The sequence below is a fragment of the Anomaloglossus baeobatrachus genome, unplaced genomic scaffold (assembly GCF_048569485.1).
Source record: "Anomaloglossus baeobatrachus isolate aAnoBae1 unplaced genomic scaffold, aAnoBae1.hap1 Scaffold_245, whole genome shotgun sequence".
In the NCBI taxonomy this organism is placed as follows: Eukaryota; Metazoa; Chordata; class Amphibia; order Anura; family Aromobatidae; genus Anomaloglossus; species Anomaloglossus baeobatrachus.
The window spans coordinates 378,073-393,202 of NW_027442066.1; the positions used below are offsets into that span (position 1 = coordinate 378,073).

At 46.2% G+C, this 15,130-nt stretch overlaps 1 pseudogene; it reads left to right on the forward strand.

Moving 5' to 3' along the window:
• Positions 1-7,259: 7,259 nt before the first annotated feature.
• On the forward strand, positions 7,260-7,466 carry LOC142262385 (U2 spliceosomal RNA; annotated as a pseudogene).
• The last annotated feature ends 7,664 nt before the right edge of the window (positions 7,467-15,130 follow it).

A 15,130-nucleotide genomic window follows, 5' to 3' on the forward strand; every position in this document is an offset into this window, starting at 1 on the left:
CCCACACTCTACAGCTCCGGAATGTCATGCTCTTCAGCCTCCTCCTCCTCCTGCGCATCCTCATCCACTTTACCCTCCACACCAGTCCCAAGCTGGAAGCACTGCAGCACTGCCTCGGCGAAGCGGCAACAGGCTGTGCTGCAGCTAATCTGCATAGGTGACAAACCCCACAATGCAGAAGAGGTGTGGACAGCTCTAAAACAGCATGCAGATCACTGGCTCACACCTCTGAACCTAAAGCCAGGAAAGGTTGTGTGTGACAATGGCCGGAACCTGGTGGCGGCTTTGAGGCGAGGCCAGCTGACACATGTTCCATGCGTGGCCCATGTGCTCAACCTCGTGGTTCAGCGGTTTCTAAACTCATACCCAGAGCTGTCTGATCTGCTGGTAAAAGTTCGCCGCCTGTCTGCACATTTTCGAAAGTCACCTACTGCTTCAGCCGGCCTTGCCGGCTTTCAGCGTCATTTGCATCTTCCGGCTCACAGACTGGTGTGTGATGTCCCCACGCATTGGAATTCAACTCTGCACATGTTGATCAGGATATGTGAGCAGAAGAGGGCAGTTGTTGAGTACCTGCATCACCTAAGCCATCGGGAAATGGGTCAAACTCCACACATAACACCTGAGGAGTGGAGATGGATGTCCGACCTATGTACCATCCTCCAAAACTTTGAGGACTCCACCAAGATGGTGAGCGGCGATGACGCCATTATTAGCGTCACCATACCGCTTCTCTGCCTTCTAAAACGGTCTCTGCTCAAAACCAAACATGATGCATTGCAGGCGGAACACGATGAGTTGGAGCAAGAAACAGTAGTGGGTGTGGGTGATAACACACAGCCCAGCCTCGTCTCATCACAACGTGCAGTGGAGGACTATGACGAGGAGGAAGATGAAGACATGGAGCAACTCTCCGACCAAATTGAGGATATGACATGCATACCAGTCATATGCTCAGTTCAGCGTGGCTGGCCAGAGGACAGGGTAGATGAGGAGGAGGAGGAGGAGAAGGAGGAGGACAGCATGTTCAGTCATCGTGTTGGTCTGGATATTGAAGTGATGGCTGTTAAGAGTCTGGCGCACATGGATGACTTTATGGTAAGCTGCCTGTCTCGTGACCCTCGCGTTAAGAACATCTTGGCCGACAATCATTACTGGTTGGTAACACTGTTAGACCCACGCTACAAGGAGAACTTTATGTCTCTTATTCCCGAGGCGGAGAGGTCAGCCAAAATGCAGCAGTTCTGGAAGGCCATAGTCACGGAAGTAGGCAAAGCATTCCCTTCACAAAACGCTAGCGTCATAATTGTAACACTATTAGTTAAAAGAAAGGGATAAACTGTAAAAAAAACAAAATAAGGCATAACTTTTTTTTAACATCAATTTTTTTTTTTAGATTTAACCAAAGAATGTGCACATTTGTTATAATAAACAAGTGAAAAATGTTGAAAATCAGTCATCCAAAGGTGTGTGAAAAAAAAATATATATATGGTACCAATAAAAATGTCACTTTGTCCTGCAAAGAATGCAGCCCCCCACATTATTTTTTTCCTCTGTGCGGCCCATACACCCAGCCGAGTTTGAGACCCCCTGCCTTACACTATATAGATATCATGTTCATTCCCCATCTATCTTGCTCAGGAGAGCATCTCCCTCCCCCGGCACCAAGAGCAGCTCATACTGAATTGTTACAATGACTACATTGACACCCCCATACTTTGCACTGACGAGGGGCAAGCACCCCGAAACACCGTGTCTGCAAATTGGGATTCTGATCTGGCTTATATATCCTGAGTCATATTGCAATGGATTGTTGAAAATCCACTTGTGACTTTTAGGATCGCTACTTCCAATAGGTGGCGCTGTGCTAGAGTTTGTCTCCTTTACTGGAGAGACAATTTGTACATTGACTAGTAACACTGCACACAGAAATGCACCTTAATATTCCACTGTTAACCCTTTCCTCCCAGCAGTAACACACAACTCCTCACCTTGATATCATGGTGATTTATGGTCAGAATGACTTCAATGCGATCAGTGATTTCTATTCTAGCTCTGCTCACATAGATTTTATATCCACACTCAACTATAGGCCGTTCTTCATATTTTGGGGGTTTTTAGTCAGATATACTAGTTTGTGCCTGTATAGTATTGGTGTAGATGGGAGTGTAGGGCATGGGTTACATGGCACTGTGGTGGGATACTGATGGGAGGTATTGGTGCTGTGTTTGAGGCTTCTACTGGGTATTTTCCTACAAATACTGGAACAGCTCACTGCTTAGAATGATCCTTCCCAGCTCTATAATATATTATATATACCCCACAATGCAGGCTCACACACACATTTGTCTCAAGTGTGTTGTAGGGACACAGATACAGTCTTGGTCATGTGACTAAAGGCTACTTTACACACTGCGATATCGGTCCTGATATCGCTAGTGTGGGTACCCGCCCCCATCTGTTGCGCGACACGGGCAAATTGCTGCCCATGCTGCACAACACCGAACAGAACCAGTCACACATACTTACCTGCCCGGCGACGTCGCTGTGACCGGCGAACCGCCTCCTTTCTAAGGGGGCGGTTCGTGCGGCGTCACAGCAACGTCACTGAGCGACCGCCCAATAGCAGTGGAGGGGCGGAGATGAGTGGCCGGAACATCCCGCCCACCTCCTTCCTTCCTCATAGCGGCTTTGAGGCAGGTAAGGAGAGGTTCCTCGTTTCTGCGGTGTCACACGGAGCAATGTGTGCTGCCGCAGGAGCGACGAACTACATCGTTACTGCTGCAGTAACGATAATCGAGAATGGAGACCCATGTCACCGATGAGCGATTTTGCACGTTTTTGCAACGATGCAAAATCGCTCATCGGTGTCACACGCAGCAACATCGCTAATGCGGCCGGATGTGCGTCACAAATTCCGTGACCCCAACGACTCCGCATTAGCGATGTCGCAGCGTGTAAAGCCCCCTTTAGTGGGAGTGGTGTACAGGGTCTTAGCAGTAAAGAGTATTCCATATTTCTGCCAGATACCCACAGAGATATTGAAATCTGAAAAAAGAGACTTCTGCTCATTGAAGGTAAGAACTGCTCACATAGCGTTCAACTCCACAGCAAACGTGTGCTCTAGCACTGGCATCTCAGCAGGGATATTCCCCTACTACACATGTGTGTCTGGGTCGCTGTGACAGTTTACAGGACATAACTCAGGGCACCTAGACAGAAGGCAGAGGGACTACTTTCTATTTCTGGTGTAGAGCTTAGTACAATATATATATATATACTATTACATGTGACACATGTACCTTGTATTACCATTATTCGCTGTATATGAACCCCTTTTCTCCGGGCATTATTTGTCTATAGCATTTTTCACGAACCTGAGGCAACTGAGAACCCTTCAGTGAAGGAATTCCACTAACCCTCACAATACCAACCAGGGGCCTCCCTGCAGTAACTCAGGTAGTTGTACCCATTCTCTTTCCGCATTCTATGTGTTCTTCTTCTTTCTTCTTTTTTTTCTTTTTTCTTCTTTTTATTTCTATCATGTAGTTCAGGGGTTTATAGATATATGTCCTGCATCTCATATTTCCTTTAGTGGTGCTTCTTACCCATTCTCATATCATTTACCCTAGTATTTCATGATCCTGAGGCGACTGAGAACCCTTTAATAAAGGAATCCTTTTTCACTTGAATTGTCAAGTGATACTTACCAGTGACTATCACGTAATGTTACAGGTAGTTGCATTTTCTTCCTCTTCTTTCTCTCCTTTCTTCTTTGTCACACGGTCCATTGTGTTATAGCCCACGTGTCATGATAACACTTGTACCATCTTTTCATTTAGATTCCACCTACAATTATTTACCGATTCCAGTTCTGAAATAGGCTTTCATCATCTACTCACTAGAATTCTCAAGTGCATAAGGTACTGAGACATATACATGTTCACACCATTATAAAGAACAAAGTATAAACATTGAGGTTTTTCTCACACCCATGTTCCTGTGTTCTTTGATATGATATGTGTTCATTTCCTTCACTATATAGGATTGCAAGTTTTCCATTTGTACCTTAATGGCAATGACGCTATACAATTGAACACATATCATCCTGTTATCCATATAGGTGTGTATTTACCTGCTTGACTATTTTTGGTTGTTTGATCCAGAATGTTTCTCCAGATAGGTCATGTGGAAATTTTCTTTCCTCAGTACAAATGTTTTCACTATGGCTTTGGAAAAATTTTTTGTATGTGCATCATGGTTATTTGACCCATTGTACTCTCAAGTAGCAATATATTGTACTGTTATGTTGTACTATGTACTAATTACGTGTTTATATGGTTTTGTAACCCTTTATGATCTTAGATAACTTTATCCTTGATAAAGACCTAAAAACAAGGTCGAAACGTTGGATGAATTATCCTTTTGCACAAATAAAGAATTTTCAGCATTCCAAGAGTTCTTTTCTTACGTTATTGATCACTATAGTGTGCCAGAGCTATTTCTATTGAATTGACTCTTATTTTTTCTGAGCACCTGCTATATACACAGTGAGCCAGACATATTCAAGTTTCATTCAGAAGGCAGAGGGAAGCCTTAGCAGCTGAGCCTATATCTTGGCTTGTGAGCATTAGAACAGGCCGGCGATTACAGGGTAACATGAAAAATGTCCAGCTTGCATTATGACTAGAACATGACAATATCCTTTTAAGTACTAACCTATGATGCGTTCCTAAGCAGTTGATGTTATATGTTCTACATTTCATTTTCTGCATACTTTACAAGTAGTAGAATTTGCTTTGATATAGGCAACTGGATTTTCACAATGAAAAGGCAAAGGATAACGCCCGAAAAAGACGCCATACATTATGTCAGTGCCATCACTGACAAACCTGGATTGACCATGAAATACATCAATCCCCTTAAAGGTGAGTTAAAACAAGTTTTAACTAAATTGCCTTAATATTGTCATGCATTAGAATGACTGTCTTAGGTAATGATAAATATTTTGTACAGGAAGAGGAGTGTTTGCTGAAACTGAAATCGAAAAAGGGAGTTTTGTTGCAGAATATCGAGGCGAGCTCACGTATGCACTTACGATGGTAGACAACTACTCGAGATTTATGGTTGTGGTACAAGTCAAAGATCTAATGGCCCATACTGCAGCGAAGGTCTTCCAAGCACACTTATGCAGACCTCATGGCTACTCAGAGAGAGTCCTCACAGATCAAGGCACTGCCTTTGAAGCGGAAATCTTCAAGGACTTCTGCAGCTTTTACCGATGCAGGAAGATGCGCACTACACCCTACCATGCTCAAACCAATGGTTATCAACCTGCTCAGGACTTTACCCCATATTCCAGATGTGGCCTTACAAGTGATTTATAGAGGGTTAACAATACGTTGGGATCACCGGATCTAATCTCCCTTTTTATACACCCTAAAATCTTGTTTGCTTTAGAATAAACAATAACATCATAAAGGTATAGCAGTACCGTTTCAAAGTTTCGGTGTCCCAAGCAGCATTCCATCAGCCTCTGGAAGGTTCCTGGCAAATTGCACAGCTCGAAGGGCATGCTTTTGAACTCGCAGAGACCCATCGGGGTGGCAAAGGCGGTCTTCTCCCGGTCTGCCTCAGCAACGGACACTTGCCAATAGCGACTAGTGAGATCAAGGGTAGAAAAATAATTTGCAGTTCTCAATGCAGCTAGCTATTCCTCAATACAGGGGAGTGGTGCTGTCCTTCTTCTTTAACAGGACCAACGGAGCTGCCCAGAGGCTACAACTGTCACGGATAACCCCAGCCTCCTTCATGTTGCTCAACATGTCCTTGGTACACTGGTAATGTGCAGGTAGTTTTGGCTTATATCTCTCTTTGATGGGTGGGTGTGCACTTGTGGGGATGTAGTGTTTGACCCCTTTTATTCTTCAAAAGTCTAGCGGATGTTTGCTGAAGACTTGCTCGTATTCTTGCACTAGCCTGTAGACCCCCTTCTTGTGATGTGAAGGTGTGGAGTCAGTGCCTACGTGTAATTCCTTACACCACTCCTCTGGCTGACTTGGTGAGCTGTCACTGAATGGGTGGGCTGAAGCAATGGTGGATGCTGCTGTTTGGATAGCATGTGTATCTACTGAGAACAGCTTATCAATGGTGGCAAATCGGAGCAGCTTAATCTCTTGCTCTCCGCAGTTCAACACTCTCATGGGCACTCTTCCCTTCCATATTAATGAATAAAACTATGATGTAAATAGCATATAGATACCCCACAAATGCAGATAAAAGTAGGTTATGGGAAAAGGGGGAAGAGAGAAACAGGAAAATAGTGGAATAAAGTATACCTTCCAGGTGGGAGAGGAAATGGCAGCACAGCCAGTGGAGGTGAAGCAAGGGGAGCCTGCAACTAAAGAGTTGAGAGCGTTATCACATGGTGACTGAGCCTGATTGTAACGGGAGCATAGAGGTGCCGATCCTGTCTTACCTGCGTTGGTGTAGAAGTGGGTGTCCTGTGGTGGAGTCAGCTGTGTGCAGTGGTGGCCGTGGGTTCTTTTATGTGCGACCGTAGTAATAGCTGCGCCCACTTCCTGTATGGGAGTGGAATGCAGTGAGGCTAATGGAACGCACGCCTGCGCATTTGTGTTTAACGTCGCGCATGTGCAGAACGGAGAAAAGGCTGCGCTCACTTCCTAATGAAAGGGAGTGAGACGCAGCTGGGAAGGGAAGGGAAAAGATTAGGGTTTGGGGATGATGAAAGGGCTTTCTACGGGCAAGGATGGCAAAGGGTGGCAGTGACGGAAAGTCAGGCAGCCTGTCCTGTCCTGTCCTGTCCGTCCGTCTTTTTGTATCATGAATTGGAAAGACTGCAAGGGGGAGGGGAGGTGCTTGGAGGAGGAGGAGTTATTCAGATTAATTGCAGTGGGCGGCGGCTGCAAAAAGCATCATTCTTCTTGTTTTTGCTCTGCAAAACAGCCTTTTCAAGGGTTGGCTTGGGTGACAAAATGTCTTCTGTAGGCGTGGGTTTGTCTCCCTCTCCCTAAGATGTGTCCGGTATAGGCCAGGGTGCCACTCAAGGCCGTAACCAATTCGGGTTATAGCTTCTCGGCCTTTTGGCTAAGATCAAGTGTAGTTTCGGAGGACGCTACCTTGGTCGGTACTGGAAGGTGCCTGGGATTGCACGTCTGCCGGCCTTGAGGAAGTGTGTGCGCCTTCTGGTGACACATAGCCCTCTTGTGCCTGGACGGTTCCCAGGCAACGGGAGGCGATCACCTTTGTTATTTTGAAGTCCTACTGATAAACAGAAAAAAAAAAAAATTAAATCTGTTCTTATCAGTTTAATATCTGATACGTCCCCTCTCTGGGGACCATATATTAAATGGATTTTTAGAACAAGGAGATGGAAAAAATCTTGCTCTGTCCACTCCACGCATTGACCTGGTATTGCAGTACCTCCAGGACCGGTGCACCCCTTCTTAACCCAGTTTCCAAAAGCAGAACTCAATTCACCTGATTCAAATGAGCCCCATTAGTGAATTGAAAGAAAGCAAAAACTTTATATGCACCTCAATTTGGCCAATTCACTTTTCACACTTTCACCCTTTTTTTTATCTTTCACACCTTTTACTTGCTTTATTGATGCAAAAGCTGTGCCAAATAGCAAACTCATCTCCACTCAACTTGACCAACTCTGCTATGTCCCGTGCAGTATCTTATTCTCAGTCTTATCTAGATCATTTGCAATTGAATAGAATAGATCCCTTTTGGACACATTGGATTCAGCTGCTGCAGTGACTGCAGGTGTTAGAAGATGCAGACTTGGCATCAGGTGCTGTCTATCAGATTCCACTCCAATTAAAGCTTCCATTGTTTTTCGGTGTTTTCTTTGAGCAATGATGATGTCTTCAGTGATCTGTTGGCTCCCTCTCCTGGAGGAAGAGTTTGCTTGCTCTTGGACTTTCAAAAAGAGAGGTCATGATAGACATTTAGCTTCTGAGCCCAATTGGGGACAGTCATGGGTGATGAATGTTTTGCAACCTGCTGCGAAGCCTGATACCGCAATATAAGGAACGTCAAATACTAAGAATGGGCGGCCTATGAAAGAATTAGTACTTTCATTAAGCATACTTAAACGGCTAATTGGGAATAGACAAACTGTAAAAAGCCCTCTGAGAAAGCCCCTCTCTAACCTTTGTTAGTAAGCTTTTCTGTAGTCTGCCTGTTGATGTATTTTCCGTTTGAACAGTGCACAACATGAAGTGACGGAACACTGGCTTGTCACAATGTCCCCCGCTGACATCACGATAGCGCTGCTGCCTAGAAAGCCAGCTGCGCAGCAGAAGTTGCTCTTTGGGTGGGATGGTGGGCTAATGTATCTATTCCTGCTTGGTGTGAGTTTGACATGATCTAGAGCAACGAGTTCCAGCGGCTAGCGGTTGATTATTGGCTGTAATGGGGCTTTCTGGCTGGTGCCAGCCTTTCTTCTTAGCACACAGGAACCACAATCCCTACACCATGCTTCGATGGATTCTCTCATCCCAGCCCAGTAAAACTACATATTTCACACAGTTATAAGCAGCCCATGGGCATTCACCTGGATTAAAACCCATAACAGCTCATAGACCAAACAATCAATCTACCACTGGACCAAAGACAGGAAGCTAAATCCACTGCCTGCGGTAACTAACTTAATCCTATAGTCTACTCACACAACAAACCCAAGAGAAAGGAAAAAAACATGGCTTCGATTATCCATCCAATGAAAACGCATAACCATTGTGAGCCATTGGACAATGCAATTGCACACATGGTGACATGGTGCACGGCCCAATGAATCAAGTCTGTACTTCATATTCACGGTTTAAGCCCTTGGGTTCTAATGTGTCCAGAGTACATATCCAGAAAGATTCCCTTTCTTTGTGCTAAGCACAAGTCAACAATACGTTGTAAGCAGATTCTATTACCAGTCCCACACCATTTTGTGACGCATAATCGCACAGTGGCCCAATTAAGATTCCAAGTCATCGAACATGTCCCAGCCATACGCAGAGGAGGCGATAGAATTAGGAAGCTCAAAGAAAGGGAATCTTTCTGGATATATACTCTGGGCACGTTGGAACCCAAGGGCTTAAACCATGAATATGAAGAACCGACTTGATTCATTGGGCCGTGCACATTTTTTCTAACGCCCGGTTCTTTTTCGTGTTCACACTATATATGGCTCCAGTATGTATGGAGTTCCATTCTTCCTTGTTTTTTATTTGTCATGTTTGTCTGATTACCTTGTCTAACAGTTTTTTCTCCCCTTTCTTTACCTTCCAGGTTCCCATAGTCACGTGAAATATCCCTGTTGCACTTGATTACGGCTCACTATTCACTATAGGATGTCTTATATCTAACATCACACTCTCACCCATCAGCACTCTATAGGTTTGTATAAGGTATGCGCTTACACATCCGGTCCTCCATAGGTATTTCCACTTATGTAGCACTATCCCTATGATCACTCATAACTCATACCCTTGTAGTCAATTACAGCCTCCTCTCTCCCCTCTCCCCTTCTCCCTTTCCATCTATAATTTTGCCAGTACAATATTAGTTTACATTAGGCACACACTCACATATTCCTTTCCTTAGTGACTTATTGTAATTCACATTCGCATACAATTCTCTATGCCTGCCCCATTACTACATTCATACCTACTTGACCCTATCCTGATACCCCTTGTCTCACCTTGTTGGTCCCTACACCTGTTATCATCTCCTTTCCTGTGTCTGTCTTGTCACACAACACATTTTAGCATATCCCTTGTGCTCCTTATTACCTGTCCTGCCTATTAGAATTATGTCCATTATGTCCATGCATGGCCCAATGAATCAAGTCTGTACTTCATATTCATGGTTTAAGCCTTTGGGTTCCAATGTGCCCAGAGTATATATCCAGAAAGATTCCCTTTCTTTGAGCTTCCTAATTCTATTGCCTCCTCTACGTATGGCTTGGACATGTTCGATGACTTGGAATCTTAATTGGATCACTGTGTGATTATGCGTCACAAAATGGTGTGGGACTGGTAATAGAATCTGCTTACAATGTATTGTTGACTTGTGTTTAGCTCAAAGAAAGAGAATCTTTCTGGATATGTACTCTGGGCACATTAGAACCCAAGGGCTTAAACCGTGAATATGAAGTAAAGACTTGATTCATTGGGCCGTGCACCATGTCACCATGTGTCCAATTGCATTGTCCAATGGCTCACAATGGTTATGCGTTTTCATTGGATGGATAATCGAAGCCATGTTTTTTTCCTTTCTGTTGGGTTTGTTGTGTGAGTAGCCTATAGGATTAAGTTGGTTACCGCAGGCAGTGGATTTAACTTCCTGTCTTTGGTCCAGTGGTAGATGGATTGTCTGGTCTATGAGCTGTTATTGGTTTGAATGCAGGTGAATGCCCATGGGCTGCTTATGACTGTGTAAAATATGTAGTTTTACTGGGCTGGGATGAGAGAATCCATTGAAGCATGGTGTAGGGATTGTGGTTCCTGTGTGCTAAGAAGAGAGGCTGGCACCAGCCAGAAAGCCCCATTGCAGCCAATAATCACTTAATAACTTTTTCAACTTGTCATCATATGGGAGGCCTTCCATTCCTTGTAGTAGTCTAGTTGCCCACCTTTGAACTGACTCTAACTTCTGAATGTCCTTTTTAAAATGTGGAGCCCAAAACTGGTTCCCATATTCCAGATGTAGCCTTACAAGTGATTTATAGAGGTTGATCATCTTTACTTATCATTTAAAACTTTCAAACTGGTACACTCAACACATAAAGCCCCCCCCTTTTAAAGAGTAGTTTCCCTGTACCTAAGTGGGGGTCTACCTAGGTTGGAGCGAGTGGACCTTCGGGGTCCGGTGTCAGTGGTGACAGGCAGTGGGGCAGAGGGAACAGTCAGTTCCTCCTCCCTGCTATCATGTGGGGCAGGCGGAGGCGTAGGGGAGCTGGGTACAGGTACATCCCTGGGCACTGGCTCGCGGTTAACCGTTTCCATCATTTCTTCATCCACGGGTTGTGGGAACAGTATCACTGGAAGGATCACCGCACCGTTCTGTGTAGGCCAGTCTGCTGGAAAATCACCCATCATGGTGTGGATTACCTCTTTTTCCTTCTCCACTGGACTGGGAACTGGAGCCTCATCCGCTACTCTCAATGCTGGTGGGCACTTCTTCAGGTGGTCTCGGGAAACCGTGGCCAAAGTCCCCCCCTGGTCACGGCTGATCTGGTAGGCCTTCCCATTCTCCCATCCTGTGGGCTGGACTACATACGGGGTTTTTTCCCATTGATCATCCAGCTTGTGGGCCCTTCTTTTCCGCTTCAGCACTACATCCCCAGGTTGGAAGGAACCGGCAGGCGCCTTCTTGTTGAAGCACTGCTCCTGTTGTCCCCGACTCCGGCACAAGTTCTTTTCAACATACTCCTGGACCTGTCGGTACTGTGTCCTCCGCCGAGTGTCCCATTCAGCTGTCGACAGGAGTGCTTCTGAAGCTTCCAAGCCCATTTCCAGATCCACTGGTAGCCGGCCGGGACGAGCTCTCATCAGGTATGCTGGAGTGCATTTCGTAGAGCTGGAAGGGATGTTGTTGTACATATCGACTAGGTCAGGTAGCTTCTCCAGCCACAGGTTCCGCTCTTCCAGTGGTAACGTCTTGAGGAGGCCCAGGACCAAGTGGTTCATCTTTTCACAAATGCCATTGGTTTGGGCGTGGTAAGGCGTGGTCCGGATTTTCTTGCAGCCGTACAACTGGCAGAATTCCTGGAATACCTCTGCTTCAAAGGCCGGACCCTGGTCGGTAAGCACCCTCTCCGGGTACCAATGCGGTCAACAGAAATAAGCCTGGAAAGCCTTAGCAGCGGTGCGGCCGGTTAAGTCCTTAACTGGGACAACCACCAGGAACCTCGAGTAGTGGTCTACGATGGTCAGAGCGTAGGTGTACCCACTTCGGCTGGGGGTGAGCTTTACATGGTCAAGGGCAACCAGCTCCAGCGGTTGGTGTGTAATGATCGGGTGTAGGGGTGCCTTCTGGCTGGCCTCGTCCTTCCTTCTCAATGCGCAAGGGCCACATTCTCGGCACCAGGCCTCCACAGATTCCCGCATTCCACTCCAATAGAACCGCTCTCTTAACAACATCTCTAGCTTCTTCCACCCGAAGTGCACTGCACCATCATGGTATGCTTGCAGGACGGTGGGCACTTTAGCCTGGGGAATCACCAGCTGGCGGATCTTCTCGTGAGTCTTTGGATTAATCAGCTCGCGATACAACTTCCCCTGGTGTAGGTATAGCCGGGTCCGTTCTTGCCACAGACGTTGGGCTTCGGCAGGGGCAGCAGGGTCTATCCCAGCAGAACCCTGTTCCACTAGAGTCTTGACCAGGCGGACAGCAGGTGCCTGGTCCTGAGCTTCCTGCCAGTCCTGTCGGGGCAGCGGATCCAGGTTCACCCGTTGTTGGTAGACGTGCACCTTCTCAGTGAATGGCCGGTGAAATGCAGGCAACTCGATCTCTTCGAGGTCATCATCCTCTGGCCCCTCTTCCGACAGGTGGGGCATCCGGGAGAGTGCATTGGCATTGACGTTGGTACGGCCGGCCCGGTACTTGATGGTGAAATCGTAGTTGGCTAACCTGGTCACCCACCGCTGCTCCAACGCGCCCAGCTTGGCCGTATCTAGATGGGTCAGCAGGTTATTGTCTGTGTACGCGGTGAACTTGGCTGCTGCCAGGTAATGGCGGAAACGCTCGGTGATAGCCCACACCAGTGCCAAGAGCTCAAGCTTGAAGGAGATGTAGTTCTCAGGGTTCCTCTCAGTCGGTCGGAGTTTTCGGCTAGCATAAGCTATTACCTTTTCCCTTCTGTCTTGGACCTGGGATAGAACAGCCCCCAAGCCCACATTGCTGGCGTCGGTGTAGAGGATGAATGGGCGGCTGTAGTCAGGGTACGCTAGGATTTCCTCTCCGGTCAGGGCTGTTCTCAGCTGGCGGAAGGATTCCTCATGCTTTTCTTCCCACACCAATGGGGCTACTAGGGATCTACCACCCTTGGTCTGTCCTACGAGGAGGTCTTGCATGGGGGCAGCCATCTTTGTGTACCCCTTAATGAAGCGACGGTAATATCCCACCAGGCCCAGAAACTGCCTCACTTCCCTCACTGTGGTCGGTCTCGGCCAGTCTTGGATGGCGGTGATCTTCTCGGGGTTGGGGGCGACACCTTCCGCACCAACCACATGTCCTAGGTACTGCACTCTGGGTTTCAGCAGATGACACTTTGAGGGCTTCAACTTCATCCCATACTTGGCAAGGGACGCGAACACCTCGGCTAGGTGCTCCAGGTGGGCTTCATACGTCTGTGAGTACACAATCACATCATCCAAGTACAGCAAAACGGTCCCATAGGCAGTCTTCTCTCGGTCTTCCGGTGCCACGGCCACCTGCCAGTACCCGCTGGTGAGGTCAAGGGTGGAGAAGTAGTTAGCGGTTCTCAGCGAGGCCAGGGACTCTTTGATGCGGGGCAGAGGGTAAGCATCCTTATGCGTTATCTGGTTAATCTTCCGGTAATCCACACACATCCGCATGGTGCCATCCTTCTTCTTAACCAGCACCAACGGAGCGGCCCAGGGACTACAGCTGTCCCTAATAACCTCTGCCTCCTTCATGTTCCTCAACATGTCTTTGGCGCATTGGTAGTGCGCAGGGGGAATAGGCCTGTATCTCTCTTTAATAGGGGAGTGTGTACCGGTAGGGATGTGGTGTTGAACCCCTTTAATCTGCCCAAAATCTAGAGGGTGCTTGCTAAAAACCCGCTCATACTCCTGTACCACCCGGTATACCCCTTCCTTGTGGTGTATGGGGGTATCATCAGTGCCGACATGTAGCTCTCGATACCACTCGCCTAACTCCCCCAGGGATGAGTGGGAACCGGCAGCAGGCGGTGTGACCGGGGGAACGGCTTCATGGATCGTGTGGGGATCTAGAGTGAACAATTTGGCAAGGGTAGCGTACCGGGTGGTGCATGAATGCACACATATTGGTTTTATAATCTTATTGTATTACTTTATATTCTTATTTCACTTGTGCATATCTCCACCATAATCCTGGCTAAGAAATATAGCTTTTTTTGGGGTACACAGGTAGTAAGGTCTTCTTTCTATTTCTTTAGGGGTGATATAGCCTGGTGGAACTCTAGACCTCTAACATTATATATGCACCCTTTTTCTTTATGGTTCTTGGACACCTTATAACATTCTTCCATACATATATATCTTTCTCATAAATTATAAATAATTAGGCATTTTTATATATTTTATTTACATTTTCATAAATAACTTTTTACAAAGCATGGGGGACATTCTCACATACATATAATTTTCATGTACGCATTCTGAAAATTTACGCATAAACCGTACACACTCCTTTTTGTAACAATTTCTATAACTCATTCGCTGAACTCTCATCCCGGATATTCATTCTTACACCGAATTTCCTGTTATAACACAACATTCATGATTTTTATTCAATTTATTTTTATTTTTTAGGTTTATTAGTAGTGATGAGCGAGTACTAAAAAGCTCGGGTGCTCGAAGCTCGGGCCGAGCCTCCCAAGATACTCGTGTACTCGGCCCGAGCACCGAGCCCAATGTTATCCTATGGGAGACCCGAGTATTTTTGTGAAATGACCACCGGCAGCATGTAGAAACCCTAAAAATGGCACAAAAGTCTCCGAAGAGTGCTCAAATGACATGGCAACAGCATGGGGAAGACCCCTTGAAGCATTTATCACTCAAAAGTCACAGCTGTGAATAATTTTGTCCACGTTTTACGCCATTTTTACGGACTCACCAGAAAACCTTCCAAAATGACACCAAAATGATTTTTCATAGCGGAAATGTTAAGGGCACATACCCAATAGTGAGATAGAGCTAATGTATGTTACTTTTTGAGATCAATACATGAAAGATTTTACGTAAAACATTGTGTGGCACTCCGATGTCCCTGAGAAGAGACGTACATAAAGGCCTCTGAGTCTAATGTGCCCATTTTGAGGAACTGAGTCTTTGTAGTATTTTCCTTTGCCAGGGCAGTCCAAAATTGTGAGGTTCA